The sequence below is a fragment of the Rhinichthys klamathensis genome, unplaced genomic scaffold, assembly GCF_029890125.1.
Source record: "Rhinichthys klamathensis goyatoka isolate OS25496 unplaced genomic scaffold, OSU_Roscu_1.1 h1tg000313l_1, whole genome shotgun sequence".
Lineage (NCBI taxonomy): Eukaryota > Metazoa > Chordata > Actinopteri > Cypriniformes > Leuciscidae > Rhinichthys > Rhinichthys klamathensis.
Genome location: NW_026606831.1, coordinates 973054 through 995654, shown reverse-complemented (window position 1 = coordinate 995654; position 22601 = coordinate 973054). Strand labels below are relative to the sequence as shown.

The 22601-nt window shown below is 45.3% G+C and overlaps 18 non-coding genes across 18 annotated transcripts; all 18 read right to left on the bottom strand.

Moving 5' to 3' along the window:
• Positions 1-790: 790 nt before the first annotated feature.
• On the bottom strand, positions 791-863 carry trnak-uuu (transfer RNA lysine (anticodon UUU)). Its single transcript has one exon. It is a non-coding gene; the product is annotated as a tRNA-Lys (tRNA).
• A 653-nt stretch (positions 864-1516) lies between these two features.
• trnah-gug (transfer RNA histidin (anticodon GUG)) lies at positions 1517-1588 on the bottom strand. The gene has a single exon. It is a non-coding gene; the product is annotated as a tRNA-His (tRNA).
• Positions 1589-1769: 181 nt separating this feature from the next.
• trnas-cga (transfer RNA serine (anticodon CGA)) lies at positions 1770-1851 on the bottom strand. The gene has a single exon. It is a non-coding gene; the product is annotated as a tRNA-Ser (tRNA).
• Positions 1852-1977: 126 nt separating this feature from the next.
• On the bottom strand, positions 1978-2050 carry trnak-uuu (transfer RNA lysine (anticodon UUU)). The gene has a single exon. It is a non-coding gene; the product is annotated as a tRNA-Lys (tRNA).
• A 312-nt stretch (positions 2051-2362) lies between these two features.
• trnah-gug (transfer RNA histidin (anticodon GUG)) lies at positions 2363-2434 on the bottom strand. The gene has a single exon. It is a non-coding gene; the product is annotated as a tRNA-His (tRNA).
• Positions 2435-2615: 181 nt separating this feature from the next.
• trnas-cga (transfer RNA serine (anticodon CGA)) lies at positions 2616-2697 on the bottom strand. The gene has a single exon. It is a non-coding gene; the product is annotated as a tRNA-Ser (tRNA).
• Positions 2698-2823: 126 nt separating this feature from the next.
• Positions 2824-2896, bottom strand: trnak-uuu (transfer RNA lysine (anticodon UUU)). The gene has a single exon. It is a non-coding gene; the product is annotated as a tRNA-Lys (tRNA).
• Positions 2897-3461: 565 nt separating this feature from the next.
• On the bottom strand, positions 3462-3543 carry trnas-aga (transfer RNA serine (anticodon AGA)). Its single transcript has one exon. It is a non-coding gene; the product is annotated as a tRNA-Ser (tRNA).
• Positions 3544-4647: 1104 nt separating this feature from the next.
• Positions 4648-4729, bottom strand: trnas-cga (transfer RNA serine (anticodon CGA)). The gene has a single exon. It is a non-coding gene; the product is annotated as a tRNA-Ser (tRNA).
• A 3333-nt stretch (positions 4730-8062) lies between these two features.
• Positions 8063-8144, bottom strand: trnas-aga (transfer RNA serine (anticodon AGA)). Its single transcript has one exon. It is a non-coding gene; the product is annotated as a tRNA-Ser (tRNA).
• A 939-nt stretch (positions 8145-9083) lies between these two features.
• Positions 9084-9165, bottom strand: trnas-aga (transfer RNA serine (anticodon AGA)). Its single transcript has one exon. It is a non-coding gene; the product is annotated as a tRNA-Ser (tRNA).
• A 1104-nt stretch (positions 9166-10269) lies between these two features.
• trnas-cga (transfer RNA serine (anticodon CGA)) lies at positions 10270-10351 on the bottom strand. Its single transcript has one exon. It is a non-coding gene; the product is annotated as a tRNA-Ser (tRNA).
• Positions 10352-16208: 5857 nt separating this feature from the next.
• On the bottom strand, positions 16209-16290 carry trnas-aga (transfer RNA serine (anticodon AGA)). Its single transcript has one exon. It is a non-coding gene; the product is annotated as a tRNA-Ser (tRNA).
• Positions 16291-19874: 3584 nt separating this feature from the next.
• Positions 19875-19946, bottom strand: trnah-gug (transfer RNA histidin (anticodon GUG)). Its single transcript has one exon. It is a non-coding gene; the product is annotated as a tRNA-His (tRNA).
• A 389-nt stretch (positions 19947-20335) lies between these two features.
• Positions 20336-20408, bottom strand: trnak-uuu (transfer RNA lysine (anticodon UUU)). The gene has a single exon. It is a non-coding gene; the product is annotated as a tRNA-Lys (tRNA).
• Positions 20409-21061: 653 nt separating this feature from the next.
• On the bottom strand, positions 21062-21133 carry trnah-gug (transfer RNA histidin (anticodon GUG)). Its single transcript has one exon. It is a non-coding gene; the product is annotated as a tRNA-His (tRNA).
• Positions 21134-22243: 1110 nt separating this feature from the next.
• Positions 22244-22315, bottom strand: trnah-gug (transfer RNA histidin (anticodon GUG)). The gene has a single exon. It is a non-coding gene; the product is annotated as a tRNA-His (tRNA).
• Positions 22316-22496: 181 nt separating this feature from the next.
• On the bottom strand, positions 22497-22578 carry trnas-aga (transfer RNA serine (anticodon AGA)). The gene has a single exon. It is a non-coding gene; the product is annotated as a tRNA-Ser (tRNA).
• Between the last annotated feature and the right edge of the window lie 23 nt (positions 22579-22601).

Sequence of the window (22601 nt, the reverse complement as noted above, 5' to 3'; positions counted from 1 at the left end):
ATAGATAGATAGATAGATAGATAGATAGATAGATAGATAGATAGATAGACAGGAAATTAAGCAGCTACAATATAAGGTTGTATGTTTTTTTTTCCACAGTCTCAACTTATCTGGTCAGGAATATTTCAAGTCTTAAGTTTCTGAGACCCTGTTTAATTTATATTGTTATGTTAATGTGAAATAGTTTGTTCAGATCTCATCAGATGGCATGAACTCACACTGATGGTTGTCGGTTATTAAAAATGTAATCAAAACAGTTTAGTGATGAAAGAAATGGAAAACAAATGATACTCTCACTATAATAATAATTTAATACTCTACTACACTGTAATAATGGGTGTTTAAACCATTTGTAGTCAAATGGTCAAAGAATAGACATCAAACAAGATGTTTTACAGCAGGTCTTGCTCAGTACAATGAAAAACCCATATAATTTAAATTTAGAAATAAATATAATAAAACATTCTCATAGGATATTACTAAATAAACTACTAATTTCATACAATTGCATGAAGTCTAGGAGGTGTGAAATATTATATCGTTAGGACTCTGTTAGGTCTTGTTAGGACATTGTTTGGTCTTGTTAGGACTTGTTAGGACATTGTTTGGATTTGTTAGGACTTCTTAGAGCAGTCCATTTAGTGGAGGTTACTGCCACGTCTACAAGCTGGCTGAAGGGGGCTTGTCATTTCGCTTGGTGCCTTGCAGCGTCGCTGCCCGAGGCCAGTGCAGGTGCAGTGCACGAACTCAACAGCAAAACGTTGCGCTCCTCAAAAAAAAGAGGCTCGATCGCCCGAACAGGGACTTGAACCCTGGACCCTCAGATTAAAAGTCTGATGCTCTACCGACTGAGCTATCCGGGCTCTTGCCCGAGATGCGTGCGTGTTGCGTGGGAACCCACATCAAAATGAATCGTATCGGCTGAAAGAAAAAAAAAAGATTCTCCCATGCATCGCATTCAATTCTTCGACGATTAAGAACGGCCGTCCAAACGTCTGCTATGTCAAAATATACTTGCGCATTAGTGGGAATGCAGCCTATAAGACGGCTAATAATAATCAACCGACGATAATGCTAGGAAAAAGAACAACATCTCACTGCTTCTTGTCTGGAAAGCATCTTTACATGCTTTAATGCTGTGGACTTGCCGCGCTCTTTTCGTTATTGTAAACTTGCTTCAAAGGCACAGTTGTTTGGAGCAAATAGCAAGTCCACTGCACTCTAGGTAACAGCCAGCGAGTGTACTGACACCTAGCGATTAGAAAGTATACCAGCACCATATTCTCTCTGAAGCAAGATTCTTCCAAACTAAATGGGAGCGTTTGGTTTTCAGTCTTTTCTCTGAGGGTTCAAACCTGAGAGCTCGTGCTCTCAAAGAAGGTCCCAGTGGCAATTCCCTCAAACATCCAGAGCACGTCAAGGACGCAACGTGCAACAACAAAAAAAAGTGGTCTGACGGACGGGGTGAGGAGAGGTGGTAACGTGGAGCTCAATTTCAAAGGCACCCAGAAAAACTTGCCGTGACCCGGATTCGAACCGGGGTTGCTGCGGCCACAACGCAGAGTACTAACCACTATACGATCACGGCGAGCTACCGGTCTCCCCGACGTGTGGCTGAGTACAAAAGAGCCCTTGTCAACTTTAGCTTGCAGACAAAACTATTCCTTGCGAACATAACTCTTTTCAAGGGTAATATTGTCACAGTGACTTTTTTTCTTTTCCTAAAGTTTTAGCAAGGTTTCAACCTAAAGCAGGCGCATGCTGTCAAACGTAGTCGGCAGGATTCGAACCTGCGCGGGGATACCCCAATGGATTTCGAGTCCATCGCCTTAACCACTCGGCCACGACTACAAGCTGGCTGAAGGGGGCTTGTCATTTCACTTGGTGCCTTGCAGCTTCGCTGCCCGAGGCCAGTGCAGGTGCAGTGCACGAACTCAACAGCAAAACGTTGCGCTCCTCAAAAAAAAGAGGCTCAATCGCCCGAACAGGGACTTGAACCCTGGACCCTCAGATCAAAAGTCTGATGCTCTACCGACTGAGCTATCCGGGCTCTTGGCAGAGATGCGCGCGTGTTGCGTGGCAACCCACATCAAAATGAATCGTATCGGCTGAAAGAAAAAAAAAAGATTCTCTCTGAAGCAACATTCTTCCAAACTAAATGGGAGCGTTTGGTTTTCAGTCTTTTCCCTGAGGGTTCAAACCTGAGAGCTCGTGCTCTCAAAGAAGGTCCCAGTGGCAATTCCCTCAAACATCCAGAGCACGTCAAGGACGCAACGTGCAACAACAAAAAAAAGTGGTCTGACGGACGGGGTGAGGAGAGGTGGTAACGTGGAGCTCAATTTCAAAGGCACCCAGAAAAACTTGCCGTGACCCGGATTCGAACCGGGGTTGCTGCGGCCACAACGCAGAGTACTAACCACTATACGATCACGGCGAGCTACCGGTCTCCCCGACGTGTGGCTGAGTACAAAAGAGCCCTTGTCAACTTTAGCTTGCAGACAAAACTATTCCTTGCGAACATAACTCTTTTCAAGGGTAATATTGTCACAGTGACTTTTTTTCTTTTCCTAAAGTTTTAGCAAGGTTTCAACCTAAAGCAGGCGCATGCTGTCAAACGTAGTCGGCAGGATTCGAACCTGCGCGGGGATACCCCAATGGATTTCGAGTCCATCGCCTTAACCACTCGGCCACGACTACAAGCTGGCTGAAGGGGGCTTGTCATTTCGCTTGGTGCCTTGCAGCTTCGCTGCCCGAGGCCAGTGCAGGTGCAGTGCACGAACTCAACAGCAAAACGTTGCGCTCCTCAAAAAAAAGAGGCTCAATCGCCCGAACAGGGACTTGAACCCTGGACCCTCAGATCAAAAGTCTGATGCTCTACCGACTGAGCTATCCGGGCTCTTGGCAGAGATGCGCGCGTGTTGCGTGGCAACCCACATCAAAATGAATCGTATCGGCTGAAAGAAAAAAAAAAGATTCTCTCTGAAGCAACATTCTTCCAAACTAAATGGGAGCGTTTGGTTTTCAGTCTTTTCCCTGAGGGTTCAAACCTGAGAGCTCGTGCTCTCAAAGAAGGTCCCAGTGGCAATTCACTCAAACATCCAGAGCACGTCAAGGACGCACCGTGCAACAACAAAAAAAAGTGGTCTGACGGACGGGGTGAGGAGAGGTGGTAACGTGGAGCTCAATTTCAAAGGCACCCAGAAAAACTTGCCGTGACCCGGATTCGAACCGGGGTTGCTGCGGCCACAACGCAGAGTACTAACCACTATACGATCACGACGAGCTACCGGTCTCCCCGACGTATGGCTGAGTACAAAAGAGCCCTTGTCATCTTTAGCTTGCAGACAAAACTATTCCTTGCGAACATAACTCTTTTCAAGGGTAATATTGTCACTGTGACTTTTTTTCTTTTCCTAAAGTTTTAGCAAGGTTTCAACCTAAAGCAGGCGCATGCTGTCAAACGTAGTCGGCAGGATTCGAACCTGCGCGGGGATACCCCAATGGATTTCTAGTCCATCGCCTTAACCACTCGGCCACGACTACAAGCTGGCTGAAGGGGGCTTGTCATTTCGCTTGGTGCCTTGCAGCGTCGCTGCCCGAGGCCAGTGCAGGTGCAGTGCACGAACTCAACAGCAAAACGTTGCGCTCCTCAAAAAAAAGAGGCTCGATCGCCCGAACAAGGACTTGAACCCTGGACCCTCAGATTAAAAGTCTGATGCTCTACCCACTGAGCTATCCGGGCTCTTGCCCGAGATGCATGCGTGTTGCGTGGCAACCCACATCAAAATGAATCGTATCGGCTGAAAGAAAAAAAAAAGATTCGCCCGTGCATCGCATTCAATTCTTCGACGATTAAGAACGGCCGTCCAAACGTCTGCAATGTCAAAATATACTTGCGCATTAGTGGGAATGCAGCCTATTAGACGGCTAATAATAATCAACCGACGATAATGCTAGGAAAAAGAACAACATCTCACTGCTTCTTGTCTGGAAAGCATCGTTACATGCTTTAATGCTGTGGACTTGCCGCACTCTATTCGTTATTGTAAACTTGCTTCAAAGGCGCAGTTGTTTGGAGCAAATAGCAAGTCCACTGCACTCTAGGTAACAGCCAGCGAGTGTACTGACACCTAGCGATTAGAAAGTATACCAGCACCATATTCTCTCTGAAGCAAGATTCTTCCAAACTAAATGGGAGCGTTTGGTTTTCAGTCTTTTCTCTGAGGGTTCAAACCTGAGAGCTCGTGCTCTCAAAGAAGGTCCCAGTGGCAATTCACTCAAACATCCAGAGTACATCAAGGACGCACCGTGCAACAACAAAAAAAAGTGGTCTGACGGACGGGGTGAGGAGAGGTGGTAACGTCGAGCTCAATTTCAAAGGCACCCAGAAAAACTTTCCGTGACCCGGATTCAAACCGGGGTTGCTGCGGCCACAACGCAGAGTACTAACCACTATACGATCACGGCGAGCTACCGGTCTCCCCGACATGTGGCTGAGTACAAAAGGGCCCTTGTCATCTTTAGCTTGCAGACAAATCTATTCCTTGCCAACATAACTCTTTTCAAGGGTAATATTGTCACAGTGACTTTTTTCTTTTCCTAAAGTTTTAGCAAGGTTTCAACCTAAAGCAGGCGCATGCTGTCAAACGTAGTCGGCAGGATTCGAACCTGCGCGGGGATACCCCAATGGATTTCGAGTCCATCGCCTTAACCACTCGGCCACGACTACAAGCTGGCTGAAGGGGGCTTGTCATTTCACTTGTTGCCTTGCAGCGTCGCTGCTCGAGGCCAGTGCAGGTGCAGTGCACGAACTCAACAGCAAAACGTTGCGCTCCTCAAAAAAAAGAGGCTCGATCACCCAAACAGGGACTTGAACCCTGGACCCTCAGATTAAAAGTCTGATGCTCTACCGACTGAGCTATCCGGGCTCTTGCCCGAGATGCGTGCGTGTTGCGTGGGAACCCACATCAAAATGAATCGTATCGGCTGAAAGAAAAAAAAAAGATTCTCCCATGCATCGCATTCAATTCTTCGACGATTAAGAACGGCCGTCCAAACGTCTGCTATGTCAAAATATACTTGCGCATTAGTGGGAATGCAGCCTATTAGACGGCTAATAATAATCAACCGACGATAATGCTAGGAAAAAGAACAACATCTCACTGCTTCTTGTCTGGAAAGCATCTTTACATGCTTTAATGCTGTGGACTTGCCGTGCTCTTTTCGTTATTGTAAACTTGCTTCAAAGGCGCAGTTGTTTGGAGCAAATAGCAAGTCCACTGCACTCTAGGTAACAGCCAGCGAGTGTACTGACACCTAGCGATTAGAAAGTATACCAGCACCATATTCTCTCTGAAGCAAGATTCTTCCAAACTAAATGGGAGCGTTTGGTTTTCAGTCTTTTCTCTGAGGGTTCAAACCTGAGAGCTCGTGCTCTCAAAGAAGGTCCCAGTGGCAATTCACTCAAACATCCAGAGCACGTCAAGGACGCACCGTGCAACAACAAAAAAAAGTGGTCTGACAGACGGGGTGAGGAGAGGTGGTAACGTGGAGCTCAATTTCAAAGGTACCCAGAAAACTTGCCGTGACCCAGATTCGAACCGGGGTTGCTGCGGCCACAACGCAGAGTACTAACCACTATACGATCACGGCGAGCTACCGGTCTCCCCGACGTGTGGCTGAGTACAAAAGGGCCCTTGTCATCTTTAGCTTGCAGACAAAACTATTCCTTGCCAACATAACTCTTTTCAAGGGTAATATTGTCACAGTGACTTTTTTTCTTTTCCTAAAGTTTTAGCAAGGTTTCAACCTAAAGCAGGCGCATGCTGTGCAGTGCAGGTGCAGTGCACGAACTCAACAGCAAAACGTTGCGCTCCTCAAAAAAAAGAGGCTCGATCACCCAAACAGGGACTTGAACCCTGGACCCTCAGATTAAAAGTCTGATGCTCTACCGACTGAGCTATCCGGGCTTTTGCCCGAGATGCATGCGTGTTGCGTGGAAACCCACATCAAAATGAATCGTATCGGCTGAAAGAAAAAAAAAAGATTCTCCCATGCATCGCATTCAATTCTTCGACGATTAAGAACGGCCGTCCAAACGTCTGCTATGTCAAAATATACTTGCGCATTAGTGGGAATGCAGCCTATTAGACGGCTAATAATAATCAACCGACGATAATGCTAGGAAAAAGAACAACATCTCACTGCTTCTTGTCTGGAAAGCATCTTTACATGCTTTAATGCTGTGGACTTGCCGTGCTCTTTTCGTTATTGTAAACTTGCTTCAAAGGCGCAGTTGTTTGGAGCAAATAGCAAGTCCACTGCACTCTAGGTAACAGCCAGCGAGTGTACTGACACCTAGCGATTAGAAAGTATACCAGCACCATATTCTCTCTGAAGCAAGATTCTTCCAAACTAAATGGGAGCGTTTGGTTTTCAGTCTTTTCTCTGAGGGTTCAAACCTGAGAGCTCGTGCTCTCAAAGAAGGTCCCAGTGGCAATTCACTCAAACATCCAGAGCACGTCAAGGACGCACCGTGCAACAACAAAAAAAAGTGGTCTGACAGACGGGGTGAGGAGAGGTGGTAACGTGGAGCTCAATTTCAAAGGTACCCAGAAAAACTTGCCGTGACCCAGATTCGAACCGGGGTTGCTGCGGCCACAACGCAGAGTACTAACCACTATACAATCACGGCGAGCTACCGGTCTCCCCGACGTGTGGCTGAGTACAAAAGGGCCCTTGTCATCTTTAGCTTGCAGACAAAACTATTCCTTGCCAACATAACTCTTTTCAAGGGTAATATTGTCACAGTGACTTTTTTTCTTTTCCTAAAGTTTTAGCAAGGTTTCAACCTAAAGCAGGCGCATGCTGTCAAACGTACTCGGCAGGATTCGAACCTGCGCGGGGATACCCCAATGGATTTCTAGTCCATCGCCTTAACCACTCGGCCACGACTACAAGCTGGCTGAAGGGGGCTTGTCATTTCGCTTGGTGCCTTGCAGCGTCGCTGCCCGAGGCCAGTGCAGGTGCAGTGCACGAACTCAACAGCAAAACGTTGCGCTCCTCAAAAAAAAGAGGCTCGATCGCCCGAACAAGGACTTGAACCCTGGACCCTCAGATTAAAAGTCTGATGCTCTACCGACTGAGCTATCCGGGCTCTTGCCTGAGATGTGTGCGTGTTGCGTGGGAACCCACATCAAAATAAATCGTATCGGCTGAAAGAAAAAAAAAAGATTCTCCCATGCATCGCATTCAATTCTTCGACGATTAAGAACGGCCGTCCAAACGTCTGCTATGTCAAAATATACTTGCGTATTAGTGGGAATGCAGCCTATTAGACGGCTACTAATAATCAACCGACGATAATGGTAGGAAAAAGAAAAACATCTCACTGCTTCTTGTCTGGAAAGCATCTTTACATGCTTTAATGCTGTGGACTTGCCGCGCTCTTTTCGTTATTGTAAACTTGCTTCAAAGGCGCAGTTGTTTGGAGCAAATAACAAGTCCACTGCACTCTAGGTAACTGCCAGCGAGTGTACTGACACCTAGCGATTAGAAAGTATACCAGCACCATATTCTCTCTGAAGCAAGATTCTTCCAAACTAAATGGGAGCGTTTGGTTTTCAGTCTTTTCTCTGAGGGTTCAAACCTGAGAGCTCATGCTCTCAAAAAAGGTCCCAGTGGCAATTCACTCAAACATCCAGAGCACGTCAAGGACGCACCGTGCAACAACAAATAAAAGTGGTCTGACGGACGGGGTGAGGAGAGGTGGTAACGTGGAGCTCAATTTCAAAGGCACCCAGAACAACTTGCCGTGAGCCGGATTCGAACCGGGGTTGCTGCGGCCACAACGCAGAGTACTAACCACTATACAATCACGGCGAGCTACCGGTCTCCCCGACGTGTGGCTGAGTACAAAAGGGCCCTTGTCATCTTTAGCTTGCAGACAAAACTATTCCTTGCCAACATAACTCTTTTCAAGGGTAATATTGTCAGAGTGACTTTTTTTCTTTTCCTAAAGTTTTAGCAAGGTTTCAACCTAAAGCAGGCGCATGCTGTCAAACGTAGTCGGCAGGATTCGAACCTGCGCGGGGATACCCCAATGGATTTCTAGTCCATCGCCTTAACCACTCGGCCACGACTACAAGCTGGCTGAAGGGGGCTTGTCATTTCGCTTGGTGCCTTGCAGCGTCGCTGCCCGAGGCCAGTGCAGGTGTAGTGCACGAACTCAACAGCAAAACGTTGCGCTCCTCAAAAAAAAGAGGCTCGATCGCCCGAACAGGGACTTGAACCCTGGACCCTCTGATTAAAAGTCTGATGCTCTACCGACTGAGCTATCCCGTCTCTCTTGCCCGAGATGCGTGCGTGTTGCGTGGGAACCCACATCAAAATGAATCGTATCGGCTGAAAGAAAAAAAAAAGATCTGTCTGGAAAGCATCTTTACATGCTTTAATGCTGTGGACTTGCCGCGCTCTTTTCGTTATTGTAAACTTGCTTCAAAGGCGCAGTTGTTTGTAGCAAATAGCAAGTCCACTGCACTCTAGGTAACAGCCAGCGAGTGTACTGACACCTAGCGATTAGAAAGTATACCAGCACCATATTCTCTCTGAAGCAAGATTCTTCCAAACTAAATGGGAGCGTTTGGTTTTCAGTCTTTTCTCTGAGGGTTCAAACCTGAGAGCTCGTGCTCTCAAAGAAGGTCCCAGTGGCAATTCACTCAAACATCCAGAGCACGTCAAGGACGCACCGTGCAACAACAAAAAAAAGTGGTCTGACGGACGGGGTGAGGAGGTAACGTAGAGCTCAATTTCAAAGGCACCCAGAACAACTTGCCGTGACCCGGATTCGAACCGGAGTTGCTGCGGCCACAACGCAGAGTACTAACCACTATACGATCACGGCGAGCTACCGGTCTCCCCGACGTGTGGCTGAGTACAAAAGGGCCCTTGTCATCTTTAGCTTGCAGACAAAACTATTCCTTGCCAACATAACTCTTTTCAAGGGTAATATTGTCACAGTGACTTTTTTTCTTTTCCTAAAGTTTTAGCAAGGTTTCAACCTAAAGCAGGCGCATGCTGTCAAACGTAGTCGGCAGGATTCGAACCTGCGCGGGGATACCCCAATGGATTTCTAGTCCATCGCCTTAACCACTCGGCCACGACTACAAGCTGGCTGAAGGAGGCTTGTCATTTCGCTTGGTGCCTTGCAGCGTCGCTGCCCGAGGCCAGTGCAGGTGTAGTGCACGAACTCAACAGCAAAACGTTGCGCTCCTCAAAAAAAAGAGGCTCGATCGCCCGAACAGGGACTTGAACCCTGGACCCTCTGATTAAAAGTCTGATGCTCTACCGACTGAGCTATCCGGGCTCTTTCCCGAGATGCGTGCGTGTTGCGTGGGAACCCACATCAAAATGAATCGTATCGGCTGAAAGAAAAAAAAAAGATTCGCCCGTGCATCGCATTCAATTCTTCGACGATTAAGAACGGCCGTCCAAACGTCTGCTATGTCAAAATATACTTGCGCATTAGTGGGAATGCAGCCTATTAGACGGCTAATAATAATCAACCGACGATAATGCTAGGAAAAAGAACAACATCTCACTGTTTCTTGTCTGGAAAGCATCGTTACATGCTTTAATGCTGTGGACTTGCCGCACTCTATTCGTTATTGTAAACTTGCTTCAAAGGCGCAGTTGTTTGGAGCAAATAGCAAGTCCACTGCACTCTAGGTAACAGCCAGCGAGTGTACTGACACCTAGCGATTAGAAAGTATACCAGCACCATATTCTCTCTGAAGCAAGATTCTTCCAAACTAAATGGGAGCGTTTGGTTTTCAGTCTTTTCTCTGAGGGTTCAAACCTGAGAGCTCGTGCTCTCAAAGAAGGTCCCAGTGGCAATTCACTCAAACATCCAGAGTACGTCAAGGACGCACCGTACAACAACAAAAAAAAGTGGTCTGACGGACGGGGTGAGGAGAGGTGGTAACGTCGAGCTCAATTTCAAAGGCACCCAGAAAAACTTTCCGTGACCCGGATTCAAACCGGGGTTGTTGCGGCCACAACGCAGAGTACTAACCACTATACGATCACGGCGAGCTACCGGTCTCCCCGACATGTGGCTGAGTACAAAAGGGCCCTTGTCATCTTTAGCTTGCAGACAAATCTATTCCTTGCCAACATAACTCTTTTCAAGGGTAATATTGTCACAGTGACTTTTTTCTTTTCCTAAAGTTTTAGCAAGGTTTCAACCTAAAGCAGGCGCATGCTGTCAAACGTAGTCGGCAGGATTCGAACCTGCGCGGGGATACCCCAATGGATTTCGAGTCCATCGCCTTAACCACTCGGCCACGACTACAAGCTGGCTGAAGGGGGCTTGTCATTTCGCTTGGTGCCTTGCAGCGTCGCTGCCCGAGGCCAGTGCAGGTGCAGTGCACGAACTCAACAGCAAAACGTTGCGCTCCTCAAAAAAAAGAGGCTCGATCGCCCGAACAAGGACTTGAACCCTGGACCCTCAGATTAAAAGTCTGATGCTCTACCGACTGAGCTATCCGGGCTCTTGCCCGAGATGCGTGCGTGTTGCGTGGGAACCCACATCAAAATGAATCGTATCGGCTGAAAGAAAAAAAAAAGATTCTCCCATGCATCGCATTCAATTCTTCGACGATTAAGAACGGCCGTCCAAACGTCTGCTATGTCAAAATATACTTGCGTATTAGTGGGAATGCAGCCTATTAGACGGCTACTAATAATCAACCGACGATAATGCTAGGAAAAAGAACAACATCTCACTGCTTCTTGTCTGGAAAGCATCTTTACATGCTTTAATGCTGTGGACTTGCCGCGCTCTTTTCGTTATTGTAAACTTGCTTCAAAGGGGCAGTTGTTTGGAGCAAATAGCAAGTCCACTGCACTCTAGGTAACTGCCAGCGAGTGTACTGACACCTAGCGATTAGAAAGTATACCAGCACCATATTCTCTCTGAAGCAAGATTCTTCCAAACTAAATGGGAGCGTTTGGTTTTCAGTCTTTTCTCTGAGGGTTCAAACCTGAGAGCTCGTGCTCTCAAAGAAGGTCCCAGTGGCAATTCACTCAAACATCCAGAGCACGTCAAGGACGCACCGTGCAACAACAAAAAAAAGTGGTCTGACAGACGGGGTGAGGAGAGGTGGTAACGTGGAGCTCAATTTCAAAGGTACCCAGAAAAACTTGCCGTGACCCAGATTCGAACCGGGGTTGCTGCGGCCACAACGCAGAGTACTAATTCAATTCAATTCAAATTTATTTGTATAGCGCTTTTCACAATACATATTGTTTCAAAGCAGCTTTACAGAAAGTGCATTTCAGAAATGTACATAGAATAAGTTAGTTAATCATCATGTATTAATTTAGGGCATAACATATCGCCGGCGTTGAGTCGTCTCTTCACAGGCGTCGAGTCGTCTCTTCACAGGCGTCGAGTCGTCTCATCGCAGGTGTTGGAGCGTCTGAAGTCTCCGTGAGAGGCTGGATACAAACTGGAGCTGACGAACGCTATTTACCTCGGGACTAGCGTCCCGAGATAACAGCAGAAAAGCAGATGGGAAATAATTAGCGTAGGTGCTGTTCATAATATTAATGCAGTCGATCTGATTCAACAGTGGTATAAAAGGTAAGCATTATGTGAATGCTTGGCTGAAGAGATGCGTCTTTAATCTAGTTTTGAACTGGGAGAGCGAGTCTGAGCCACGAACAGTATCAGGAAGGCTATTCCAGAGTTTAGGAGCTAAATGTGAGAACGCCCTCCCTCCTTTAGTGGACTTAGATATCCTAGGAATGACCAGAAGCCTCGAATTTCGGGATCTTAAAGAACGCGATGGATTGTAGGGCGATAGAAGGTCCATTAAATACACAGGAGCTAAACCATTTAGGGCTTTATAGGTCAGTAATAGTACTTTGTAATTGATACGGAACTTGATAGGTAACCAGTGCAGAGATGATAGAATCGGTGTTATATGATCATATTTTCTTGACCTAGTAAGAACTCTAGCGGCTGCATTTTGGACTAACTGTAGCTTGTTTATTGAAGATGCAGGACAACCAGCTAATAAAGCATTACAATAATCTAGTCTCGAGGTCATGAATGCATGAACTAACTTTTCTGCATCAGAAACAGATAGCATGTTACGTAATTTAGCAATGTTTCTAAGGTGGAAAAAGGCTGTTCTTGTAACATACGAAATATGATTTTCGAAAGACAAGTTGCGGTCTAGTATAACACCCAGGTCTTTTACTGTAGTCGATAAGGTAACAGGACATCCTTCTATATTAAAGTTGTATTGTAAGAGATTTTGTGGGTAGTTTTTTGGACCAATAAGTAATACCTCAGTTTTATCTGGATTTAGTAGCAGGAAATTACACGTCATCCAGCATTTTATATCTTTAAGACATTCTGTCAATTTAGATAAGTTAGTGTATTCATCTGGTCGTGATGAAATATATAATTGAGTGTCATCAGCATAGCAGTGGAAATTAATTCCATGTTTTCTTATAATATTACCAAGTGGCAGCATATATATTGAGAATAGCAGAGGGCCTAACACCGATCCTTGTGGCACTCCATAGTCTACTGACGTTATCTTCGATTTTTCCCCATTTAAACAGACAAAATGGTAACGGTCTGATAAGTACGATCTGAACCAGCTTAATGCCTGTCCCTGAACACCAGTGTAGTTTTGTAGTCGATCCAGGAGTATTTTATGATCTATAGTGTCGAACGCAGCGCTAAGATCGAGTAGAACTAGTATTGAGATACAGCCTTGGTCAGAAGCTAAAAGTAAATCATTTGTAATTTTAACTAGCGCAGTTTCTGTGCTATGATGCGGTCTGAATCCTGACTGAAATTTTTCATATATCTCATTTTCTTGCAAGAAAGAACACAATTGAGCGGACACAATTTTTTCTAGTATTTTAGACATAAATGGAAGATTTGAAATGGGTCTGTAATTTGCTAAGTTATTTTGATCTAATTGCGGTTTCTTAATAAGAGGTTTTATTACTGCCAGCTTGAATATTTTTGGAACATGACCTAAAAATAAAGACGAGTTAATGATATTAAGAAGAGGCTCTTCCACTACAGGTAACACTTCTTTCAGAAGTTTAGTGGGTATTGGATCTTATAAACATGTTGTTGGTTTAGATGCAATGATAAGTTTATTTAGCTCTTCCTGTCCTACAGTTGTAAAGCGGTGTAGTTGTTCTTGAGGGACGATAATTGAGGCTGAATCACAAGACACCATAGAGGATTGTACATTTACAATTGTATTTCGGATGCTTTCTATTTTCTCACTGAAGTAATTCATAAAATCATTACAACTATACTGTAACGGAATATTTTGCTCTGGTGATGTCTGTTTATTTGTTAGTCTAGCCACGGTGTTAAATAAAAACCTTGGATTATTTTGGTTATTTTCTATTAGTTTGCAGAGATGCTCTGCCCTGGCTGCTTTTAGAGCCTTTTTATAACGTGACACACTGTCTTTCCACGCGATTCTAAAGACCTCTAAATTAGTTTGTTTCCATTTACGCTCTAAGTTACAAGTTTCTCTCTTGATAGCATGTGTAGTACTATTGTACCATGGTGCTTTAGTTTTCTCTCTAACCTTTTTCAATCTAATTGGTGCAACAATATCTAATGTACTAGAGAAAATGGTGCTCAAACTGCTGGTCATTTCCTCTAGTTCATCTGTTTGTTTGGGTTCACTGAGCAGCTGAGATAGATCAGGTAAGCTATTTGAGAATCTATCTATAGTGATTGGAAGGATTGTTCTGCCTGGTCGATAACGCGGCGCAACATGACAAATTTCAGCAGTGCGTATTATACAAGTTACCATGTGATGATCAGTGAGATCGTCACTTTGCGGTATAATATCTATATCGGTTGGATCGGTTCCATATGATATAATTAAGTCTAGTGTATGATTTAGACGATGAGTGGGACCATTGACGTTTTGCTTGACCCCAAAGGAATTTAATAAATCTGTAAACGCAGTCCCTAACGCATCATTTGTGTTATCTACGTGTATGTTAAAATCTCCAACAATTATTGCTTTATCGACATTGACCAATAGATCTGAGAGAAAGTCTGCAAACTCTTTTAGGAAATCAGTGTAGGGCCCTGGAGGTCTATATACAGTAGCCAAGGCTAGAGATAATAGGGATTTCTTTCTTACATCTAAGAGCGTAACATTTAGCACAAGTACTTCAAACGAATTAAACCTGTGACCTGTTTTCTGAGTAACATTAAGAATATCTCTATAGATTGTTGCAACACCGCCGCCACGACCGATCAGACGGGGCTCATGTTTATAACAGTATCCTGGCGGAGTAGACTCATTTAGACCGAAATACTCATTTGGTTTAAGCCAGGTTTCAGTAAGGCAAAGTACATCGAAGCTATTATCTGTGACCATTTCATTTACAATAACCGCCTTAGGTGTGAGCGATCTAATGTTTAGAAGACCTAGTTTTAGAAATTGTTTTTGTTCACTGATATTTAGATTTTCTGGTTTAATTACAATAAGATTTTTCCTAGATCCTACACTAGATTTATTGTTTGGCCTCACTACACGAGGAATAGACACAGTTTCTATATAATGTTCTACACTACTTATATCAATTAAGTTGGGACAGCAAAGACTGTGAATTGGACTTTGACTTACTAGTCAGATGGTGTGCAACGTCTTGGAGATGTTGTCCGACAGCACAGCCGCTCCGATTCTGCTGGGGTGCAGGCCATCAGCACGGTAGAGCCTAGGTCGCTCCCAGAACAGATTCCAATTATTTACAAAGAGCAGTTTCTGTTCATTACACCATGACATTAACCATTCATTTAGAGCAAATAGTCTACTGAACCTTTCTTGTCCTAGTCGGTACGTGGGAAGCGGTCCAGACACGATGATCGTTGCCTCAGGCGCTGTGCTGCGTACCGCCTCGATCAGGCTCCTGTAGTCCTTCTTCAGAACCTCCGTCTGCCGCAGCCTGATGTCGTTCGTTCCCGCATGGAGGACAACGGCTCCGACGCGCTCGTCACCGTTCAGAATCTCGGGAACCTGTGCGGCGACATCAAGAACACGAGCACCAGGAAAGCAGTGAGTGCGCACCTTACCCTTACCTGAGGTAGCGCGGACATGACGGACCATGGAAGTGCCGATGATCACGGCGTCGTCGCGTTCCGACTCGTGAAGAGGGGAGAAGCGGTTCCGGGTGGAGATCTCGAAGACCGGGAGGGGCGGAGAGGTTCTTGCTCTGGTCCTGGCTCGTGTCTTCCGCTGTGGGATCACCCAGGGTCCATGGTGTTGTGTAGGTGCCGGAGTGAATGAAGCCAGAGATGATCGCGTCCTCCTGGGCAGAGAAACGCACGGAGTAGAGGAAGTCGGAGTCAAAAAGTTACTAACCACTGACTTGTGAGCATCGGCGCGTGACGTTTCAAGCGCTGATCGCCGATCCCGCAGCTCGGCTTGCCTCTCCAGCAGACCACGGATCTGTTTCTCCACCGATTCCAGTTCCAATCGTACTGAGATCAGCTCGAATGTATCCTCACCTGCACTCAGAGGTAACGTTAGACACACATCCGATATGTTCGCCATTATAACAGATGAACAGTAAATTAACAGTGATACTACCAATATCACTACTAATTTAGGACTGGAATGCTGGATATAACCTGTATCCTTTCAGTGAAACGGGTGTAAAATCAGACGGTCAATAGGCGCGAGCCCACGCGTGAAATGCTAGCGGGCTAAAGGCTAGTAGCCGAGATTCGCAAAGTTGGATCTAAGTAGCGATATCAAAGCAATCCGATTGTTTTTTTATAGGGAATAGTATCGAGGATAGGTTCACACGATATAAAAATAGAAAGTGCTTGTTAATAAATGAGTGGTAAAGAAGAAAATCAAGGATTAATGAATCAATTCGACGGAGCTCTAAACACAAACAAACACCGCCCGCGCATGCGCAGGTCAAAAATAAACTAACCACTATACGATCACGGCGAGCTACCGGTCTCCCCGACGTGTGGCTGAGTACAAAAGGGCCCTTGTCATCTTTAGCTTGCAGACAAAACTATTCCTTGCCAACATAACTCTTTTCAAGGGTAATATTGTCACAGTGACTTTTTTTCTTTTCATAAAGTTTTAGCAAGGTTTCAACCTAAAGCTGTCAAGGTTGCTGTCAAACGTAGTCGGCAGGATTCGAACCTGCGCGGGGATACCCCAATGGATTTCTAGTCCATCGCCTTAACCACTCGGCCACGACTACAAGCTGGCTGAAGGGGGCTTGTCATTTCGCTTGGTGCCTTGCAGCGTCGCTGCCCGAGGCCAGTGCAGGTGCAGTGCACGAACTCAACAGCAAAACGTAGCCCGAGATGTGTGCGTGTTGCGTGGGAACCAGAGATGCTCACAAGTCTCTGAGCTAGAGTCCAAGTCAAGTCTCAAGTCTCTGAGCTAGAGTCCAAGTCAAGTCTCAAGTCTTTGAGCTAGAGTCCAAGTCAAGTCTCAAGTCTCTGAGCTAGAGTCCAAGTCAAGTCTCAAGTCTCTTGTGGTTATAGGCCTAAGTGTTGCATCACGTACAGCGACCCATCCATTTTGCTTAGAACACTGCATAGCTTTATATAAGGAATTCAAAGCATGTAATATGTTAGGTTACACTTTATTTCAATAGTCCACTTTAGACATTCTACTAATGTACATTTTCAACTACATGTCAACTAACTCTCATTAGAGTATTAGTAGACTGTACTGTAGTAGACTGTCAGGTTATGATGTGGGTTCGGAGAACAAGTTGACTTGTAGTTGCCAAGTTACTTATAGTCAGTAGAATATCTGTTGGGGAACCAACAAAATAAGATATTATAATATATAATTAGCAAATATTAAGCAGACAGCCTACTAATACTCTAATGAGAGTTAGTTGACATGCAGCTGCAAAGTTACTTATAGTTAGTAGAATGTATAAAGTGGACTATCAAAATAAAGTGGTACCATATGTTATTATGACTCCTTTATCTATTAGCATACAGTATCAGCTTTAATTTTGGTATATAATCAGTGTAAACAGGCTATTGCAACATGACAAAAACACCAAGAATGCTTTACTTTTAGTTAATTTCTTTATTTTGCCTTGTAGCTTGAACATACCAAGACATAAGACCAAATATAGAAAATGATATAACTCGCAACACTAAAATTGACACACTCCTATTTAGTGCAAAACATCAGTGTAGCTAAATGCAAATAAACTATTGCATCCAAATGAAATTTTTAACACTACAGTGCACTTCCAAAACATTAAAATGCTCAAAATCTTTAGTGTAAATGTGAAGCAACTGACCAACTTATGGCATGTAACTTGTTAAGAACAAAATGTTTAGAAATAAAAAAATCCAAAGGGTGAGATCAGACTGGTTAACCTTCTCTTCTCTCAACACACTAGGTATGGACCACAAAACATTTCTGGCTTCTTCTGGCTGCACTGCCTATGCAACTAATCATAGCTTATATACTGTAAGTCAACACATCCCAGACTCTCAAACCAGTGTAACGTTATAACTAAATGAAACAGTAACGTTACATGATCAACAATAAACCTGTTTGTAGACAACGGGCAGCCAGCGGCACGTAAATGATTAACGTTACGTTAATCGACCACCACAAGTTTGGCAATTAAACAAACGCTCATTCATATTTCATAAGGAAGACAGTCGGAGTTAACCTCTCGTAACGTTAGGTAGCTAAAGCAATAAGCAAGCTAACGGTAGATGGTCAATGCTGAGCTAAACATGTTTACTCACCTATCAGGGTACGTTTTCAGATGCCTGATAAAATTAGATGTGGTTGAGCCAGAATCTTTTATCGTGATACTGCATATTTTGCATTGAGCGCTTCTTTTGAGCGCGTCTTGTTTGAAGTTTTTGAACCCAAAGCTAACGATGAATGGCACAGCAGCGGCCGGTGCAGTCGAACTTTTTGTTTGTTATCCTCTCATGTGCGGTCGCGCGCGCGCTGCCAGCAATAGGCCACGTAGTACGTGGTTACGTAGGCAGGTTATAGGTAACGGAGGGAGGGGGATAACAGCGAGCTCATCAGACGTTTCCTAAAAATAAACATTGTTCACGAGTCCCGCAGCTCGAGTCCGAGTCGAGTCTGAAGTCTTTCGAGGACGAGTCTCAAGTCGAGTCTGAAGTCACTGTGTGTGGGACTTAAGTCGCACTCGAGTCCGAGTCTCAAACTCGAGTCCCCATCTCTGGTGGGAACCCACATCAAAATGAATCGTATCGGCTGAAAGAAAAAAAAAAGATTCTCCCATGCATCGCATTCAATTCTTCGACGATTAAGAACGGCCGTCCAAACGTCTGCTATGTCAAAATATACTTGCGCATTAGTGGGAATGCAGCCTATTAGACGGCTAATAATAATCAACCGACGATAATGCTAGGAAAAAGAACAACATCTCACTGCTTCTTGTCTGGAAAGCATCTTTACATGCTTTAATGCTGTGGACTTGCCGCGCTCTTTTCGTTATTGTAAACTTGCTTCAAAGGCGCAGCTGTTTGTAGCAAATAGCAAGTCCACTGCACTCTAGGTAACAGCCAGCGAGTGTACTGACACCTAGCGATTAGAAAGTATACCAGCACCATATTCTCTCTGAAGCAAGATTCTTCCAAACTAAATGGGAGCGTTTGGTTTTCAGTCTTTTCTCTGAGGGTTCAAACCTGAGAGCTCGTGCTCTCAAAGAAGGTCCCAGTGGCAATTCACTCAAACATCCAGAGCACGTCAAGGACGCACCGTGCAACAACAAAAAAAAGTGGTCTGACAGACAGGGTGAGGAGAGGTGGTAACGTGGAGCTCAATTTCAAAGGCACCCAGAAAAACTTGCCGTGACCCGGATTTGAACCGGGGTTGCTGCGGCCACAACGCAGAGTACTAACCACTATACGATCACAGCGAGCTACCAGTCTCCCCGACGTGTGGTTGAGTACAAAAGGGCCCTTGTCATCTTTAGCTGACACTTGCTATTTGCTCCAAACAACTGCGCCTTTGAAGCAAGTTTACAATAACGAAAAGAGCGCAGCAAGTCCACAGCATTAAAGCATGTAAAGATGCTTTCCAGACAAGAAGCAATGAGATGTTGTTCTTTTTCCTAGCATTATCGTCGGTTGATTATTATTAGCCGTCTAATAGGCTGCCGGGCTCTTGCCCGAGATGTGTGCGTGTTGCGTGGGAACCCACATCAAAATGAATCGTATCGGCTGAAAGAAAAAAAAAAGATTCTCCCATGCATCGCATTCAATTCTTCGATGATTAAGAACGGCCGTCCAAACGTCTGCTATGTCAAAATATACTTGCGCATTAGTGGGAATGCAGCCTATTAGACGGCTAATAATAATCAACCGACGATAATGCTAGGAAAAAGAACAACATCTCACTGCTTCTTGTCTGGAAAGCATCTTTACATGCTTTAATGCTGTGGACTTGCCGTGCTCTTTTCGTTATTGTAAACTTGCTTCAAAGGCGCAGTTGTTTGGAGCAAATAGCAAGTCCACTGCACTCTAGGTAACAGCCAGCGAGTGTACTGACACCTAGCGATTAGAAAGTATACCAGCACCATATTCTCTCTGAAGCAAGATTCTTCCAAACTAAATGGGAGCGTTTGGTTTTCAGTCTTTTCTCTGAGGGTTCAAACCTGAGAGCTCGTGCTCTCAAAGAAGGTCCCAGTGGCAATTCACTCAAACATCCAGAGCACGTCAAGGACGCACCGTGCAACAACAAAAAAAAGTGGTCTGACGGACGGGGTGAGGAGAGGTGGTAACGTAGAGCTCAATTTCAAAGGCACCCAGAACAACTTGCCGTGACCCGGATTCGAACCAGGGTTGCTGCGGCCACAACGCAGAGTACTAACCACTATACGATCACGGCGAGCTACCGGTCTCCCCGACGTGTGGCTGAGTACAAAAGGGCCCTTGTCATCTTTAGCTTGCAGACAAAACTGTTCCTTGCCAACATAACTCTTTTCAAGGGTAATATTGTCACAGTGACTTTTTTTCTTTTCCTAAAGTTTTAGCAAGGTTTAAACCTTAAGCAGGCGCATGCTGTCAAACATAGTCAGCAGGATTTGAACCTGCGCGGGGATACCCCAATGGATTTCTAGTCCATCGCCTTAACCACTCGGCCACGACTACAAGCTGGCTGAAGGGGGCTTGTCATTTCAATTGGTGCCTTGCAGCGTCGCTGCCCGAGGCCAGTGTAGGTGTAGTGCACGAACTCAACAGCAAAACGTTGCGCTCCTCAAAAAAAAGAGGCTCGATCGCCCGAACAGGGACTTGAACCCTGGACCCTCAGATTAAAAGTCTGATGCTCTACCGACTGAGCTATCCAGGCTCTTGCCTGAGATGTGTGCGTGTTGCGTGGGAACCCACATCAAAATGAATCGTATCGGCTGAAAGAAAAAAAAAAGATTCTCCCATGCATCGCATTCAATTCTTCGACGATTAAGAACGGCCGTCCAAACGTCTGCTATGTCAAAATATACTTGCGCATTAGTGGGAATGCAGCCTATTAGACGGCTAATAATAATCAACCGACGATAATGCTAGGAAAAAGAACAACATCTCACTGCTTCTTGTCTGGAAAGCATCTTTACATGCTTTAATGCTGTGGACTTGCCGCGCTCTTTTCGTTATTGTAAACTTGCTTCAAAGGCGCAGCTGTTTGTAGCAAATAGCAAGTCCACTGCACTCTAGGTAACAGCCAGCGAGTGTACTGACACCTAGCGATTAGAAAGTATACCAGCACCATATTTTCTCTGAAGCAGGATTCTTCCAAACTAAATGGGAGCGTTTGGTTTTCAGTCTTTTCTCTGAGGGTTCAAACCTGAGAGCTCGTGCTCTCAAAGAAGGTCCCAGTGGCAATTCACTCAAACATCCAGAGCACGTCAAGGACGCACCGTGCAACAACAAAAAAAAGTGGTCTGACAGACGGGGTGAGGAGAGGTGGTAACGTGGAGCTCAATTTCAAAGGCACCCAGAAAAACTTGCCGTGACCCGGATTCGAACCGGGGTTGCTGCGACCACAACGCAGAGTACTAACCACTATACGATCACGGCGAGCTACCGGTCTCCCCGACGTGTGGCTGAGTACAAAAGGGCCCTTGTCATCTTTAGCTTGCAGACAAAACTATTCCTTGCCAACATAACTCTTTTCAAGGGTAATATTGTCACAGTGACTTTTTTTCTTTTCCTAAAGTTTTAGCAAGGTTTCAACCTAAAGCAGGCGCATGCTGTCAAACATAGCCGGCAGGATTCGAACCTGCGCGGGGATACCCCAATGGATTTCTAGTCCATCGCCTTAACCACTCGGCCACGACTACAAGCTGGCTGAAAGGGGCTTGTCATTTCGCTTTGTCCCTTGCAGCGTCGCTGCCCGAGGCCAGTGCAGGTGCAGTGCACGAACTCAACAGCAAAACGTTGCGCTCCTCAAAAAAAAGAGGCTCGATCGCCCGAACAAGGACTTGAACCCTGGACCCTCAGATTAAAAGTCTGATGCTCTACCGACTGAGCTATCCGGGCTCTTGCCCGAGATGCATGCGTGTTGCGTGGGAACCCACATCAAAATGAATCGTATCGGCTGAAAGAAAAAAAAAAGATTCTCCCATGCATCGCATTCAATTCTTCGACGATTAAGAACGGCCGTCCAAACGTCTGCTATGTCAAAATATACTTGCGCATTAGTGGGAATGCAGCCTATTAGACGGCTAATAATAATCAACCGACGATAATGCTAGGAAAAAGAACAACATCTCACTGCTTCTTGTCTGGAAAGCATCTTTACATGCTTTAATGCTGTGGACTTGCCGCGCTCTTTTCGTTATTGTAAACTTGCTTCAAAGGCGCAGTTGTTTGGAGCAAATAGCAAGTCCACTGCACTCTAGGTAACTGCCAGCGAGTGTACTGACACCTAGCGATTAGAAAGTATACCAGCACCATATTCTCTCTGAAGCAAGATTCTTCCAAACTAAATGGGAGCGTTTGGTTTTCAGTCTTTTCTCTGAGGGTTCAAACCTGAGAGCTCGTGCTCTCAAAGAAGGTCCCAGTGGCAATTCACTCAAACATCCAGAGCACGTCAAGGACGCACCGTGCAACAAAAAAAAAAAGTGGTCTGACGGACGGGGTGAGGAGGTAACGTGGAGCTCAATTTCAAAGGCACCCAGAACAACTTGCCGTGACCCGGATTCGAACCGGGGTTGCTGCGGCCACAACGCAGAGTACTAACCACTATACGATCACGGCGAGCTACCGGTCTCCCCGACGTGTGGCTGAGTACAAAAGGGCCCTTGTCATCTTTAGCTTGCAGACAAAACTATTCCTTGCCAACATAACTCTTTTCAAGGGTAATATTGTCACAGTGACTTTTTTTCTTTTCCTAAAGTTTTAGCAAGGTTTCAACCTAAAGCAGGCGCATGCTGTCAAACGTAGTCGGCAGGATTCGAACCTGCGCGGGGATACCCCAATGGATTTCTAGTCCATCGCCTTAACCACTCGGCCATGACTACAAACTGGCTGAAGCGGGCTTGTC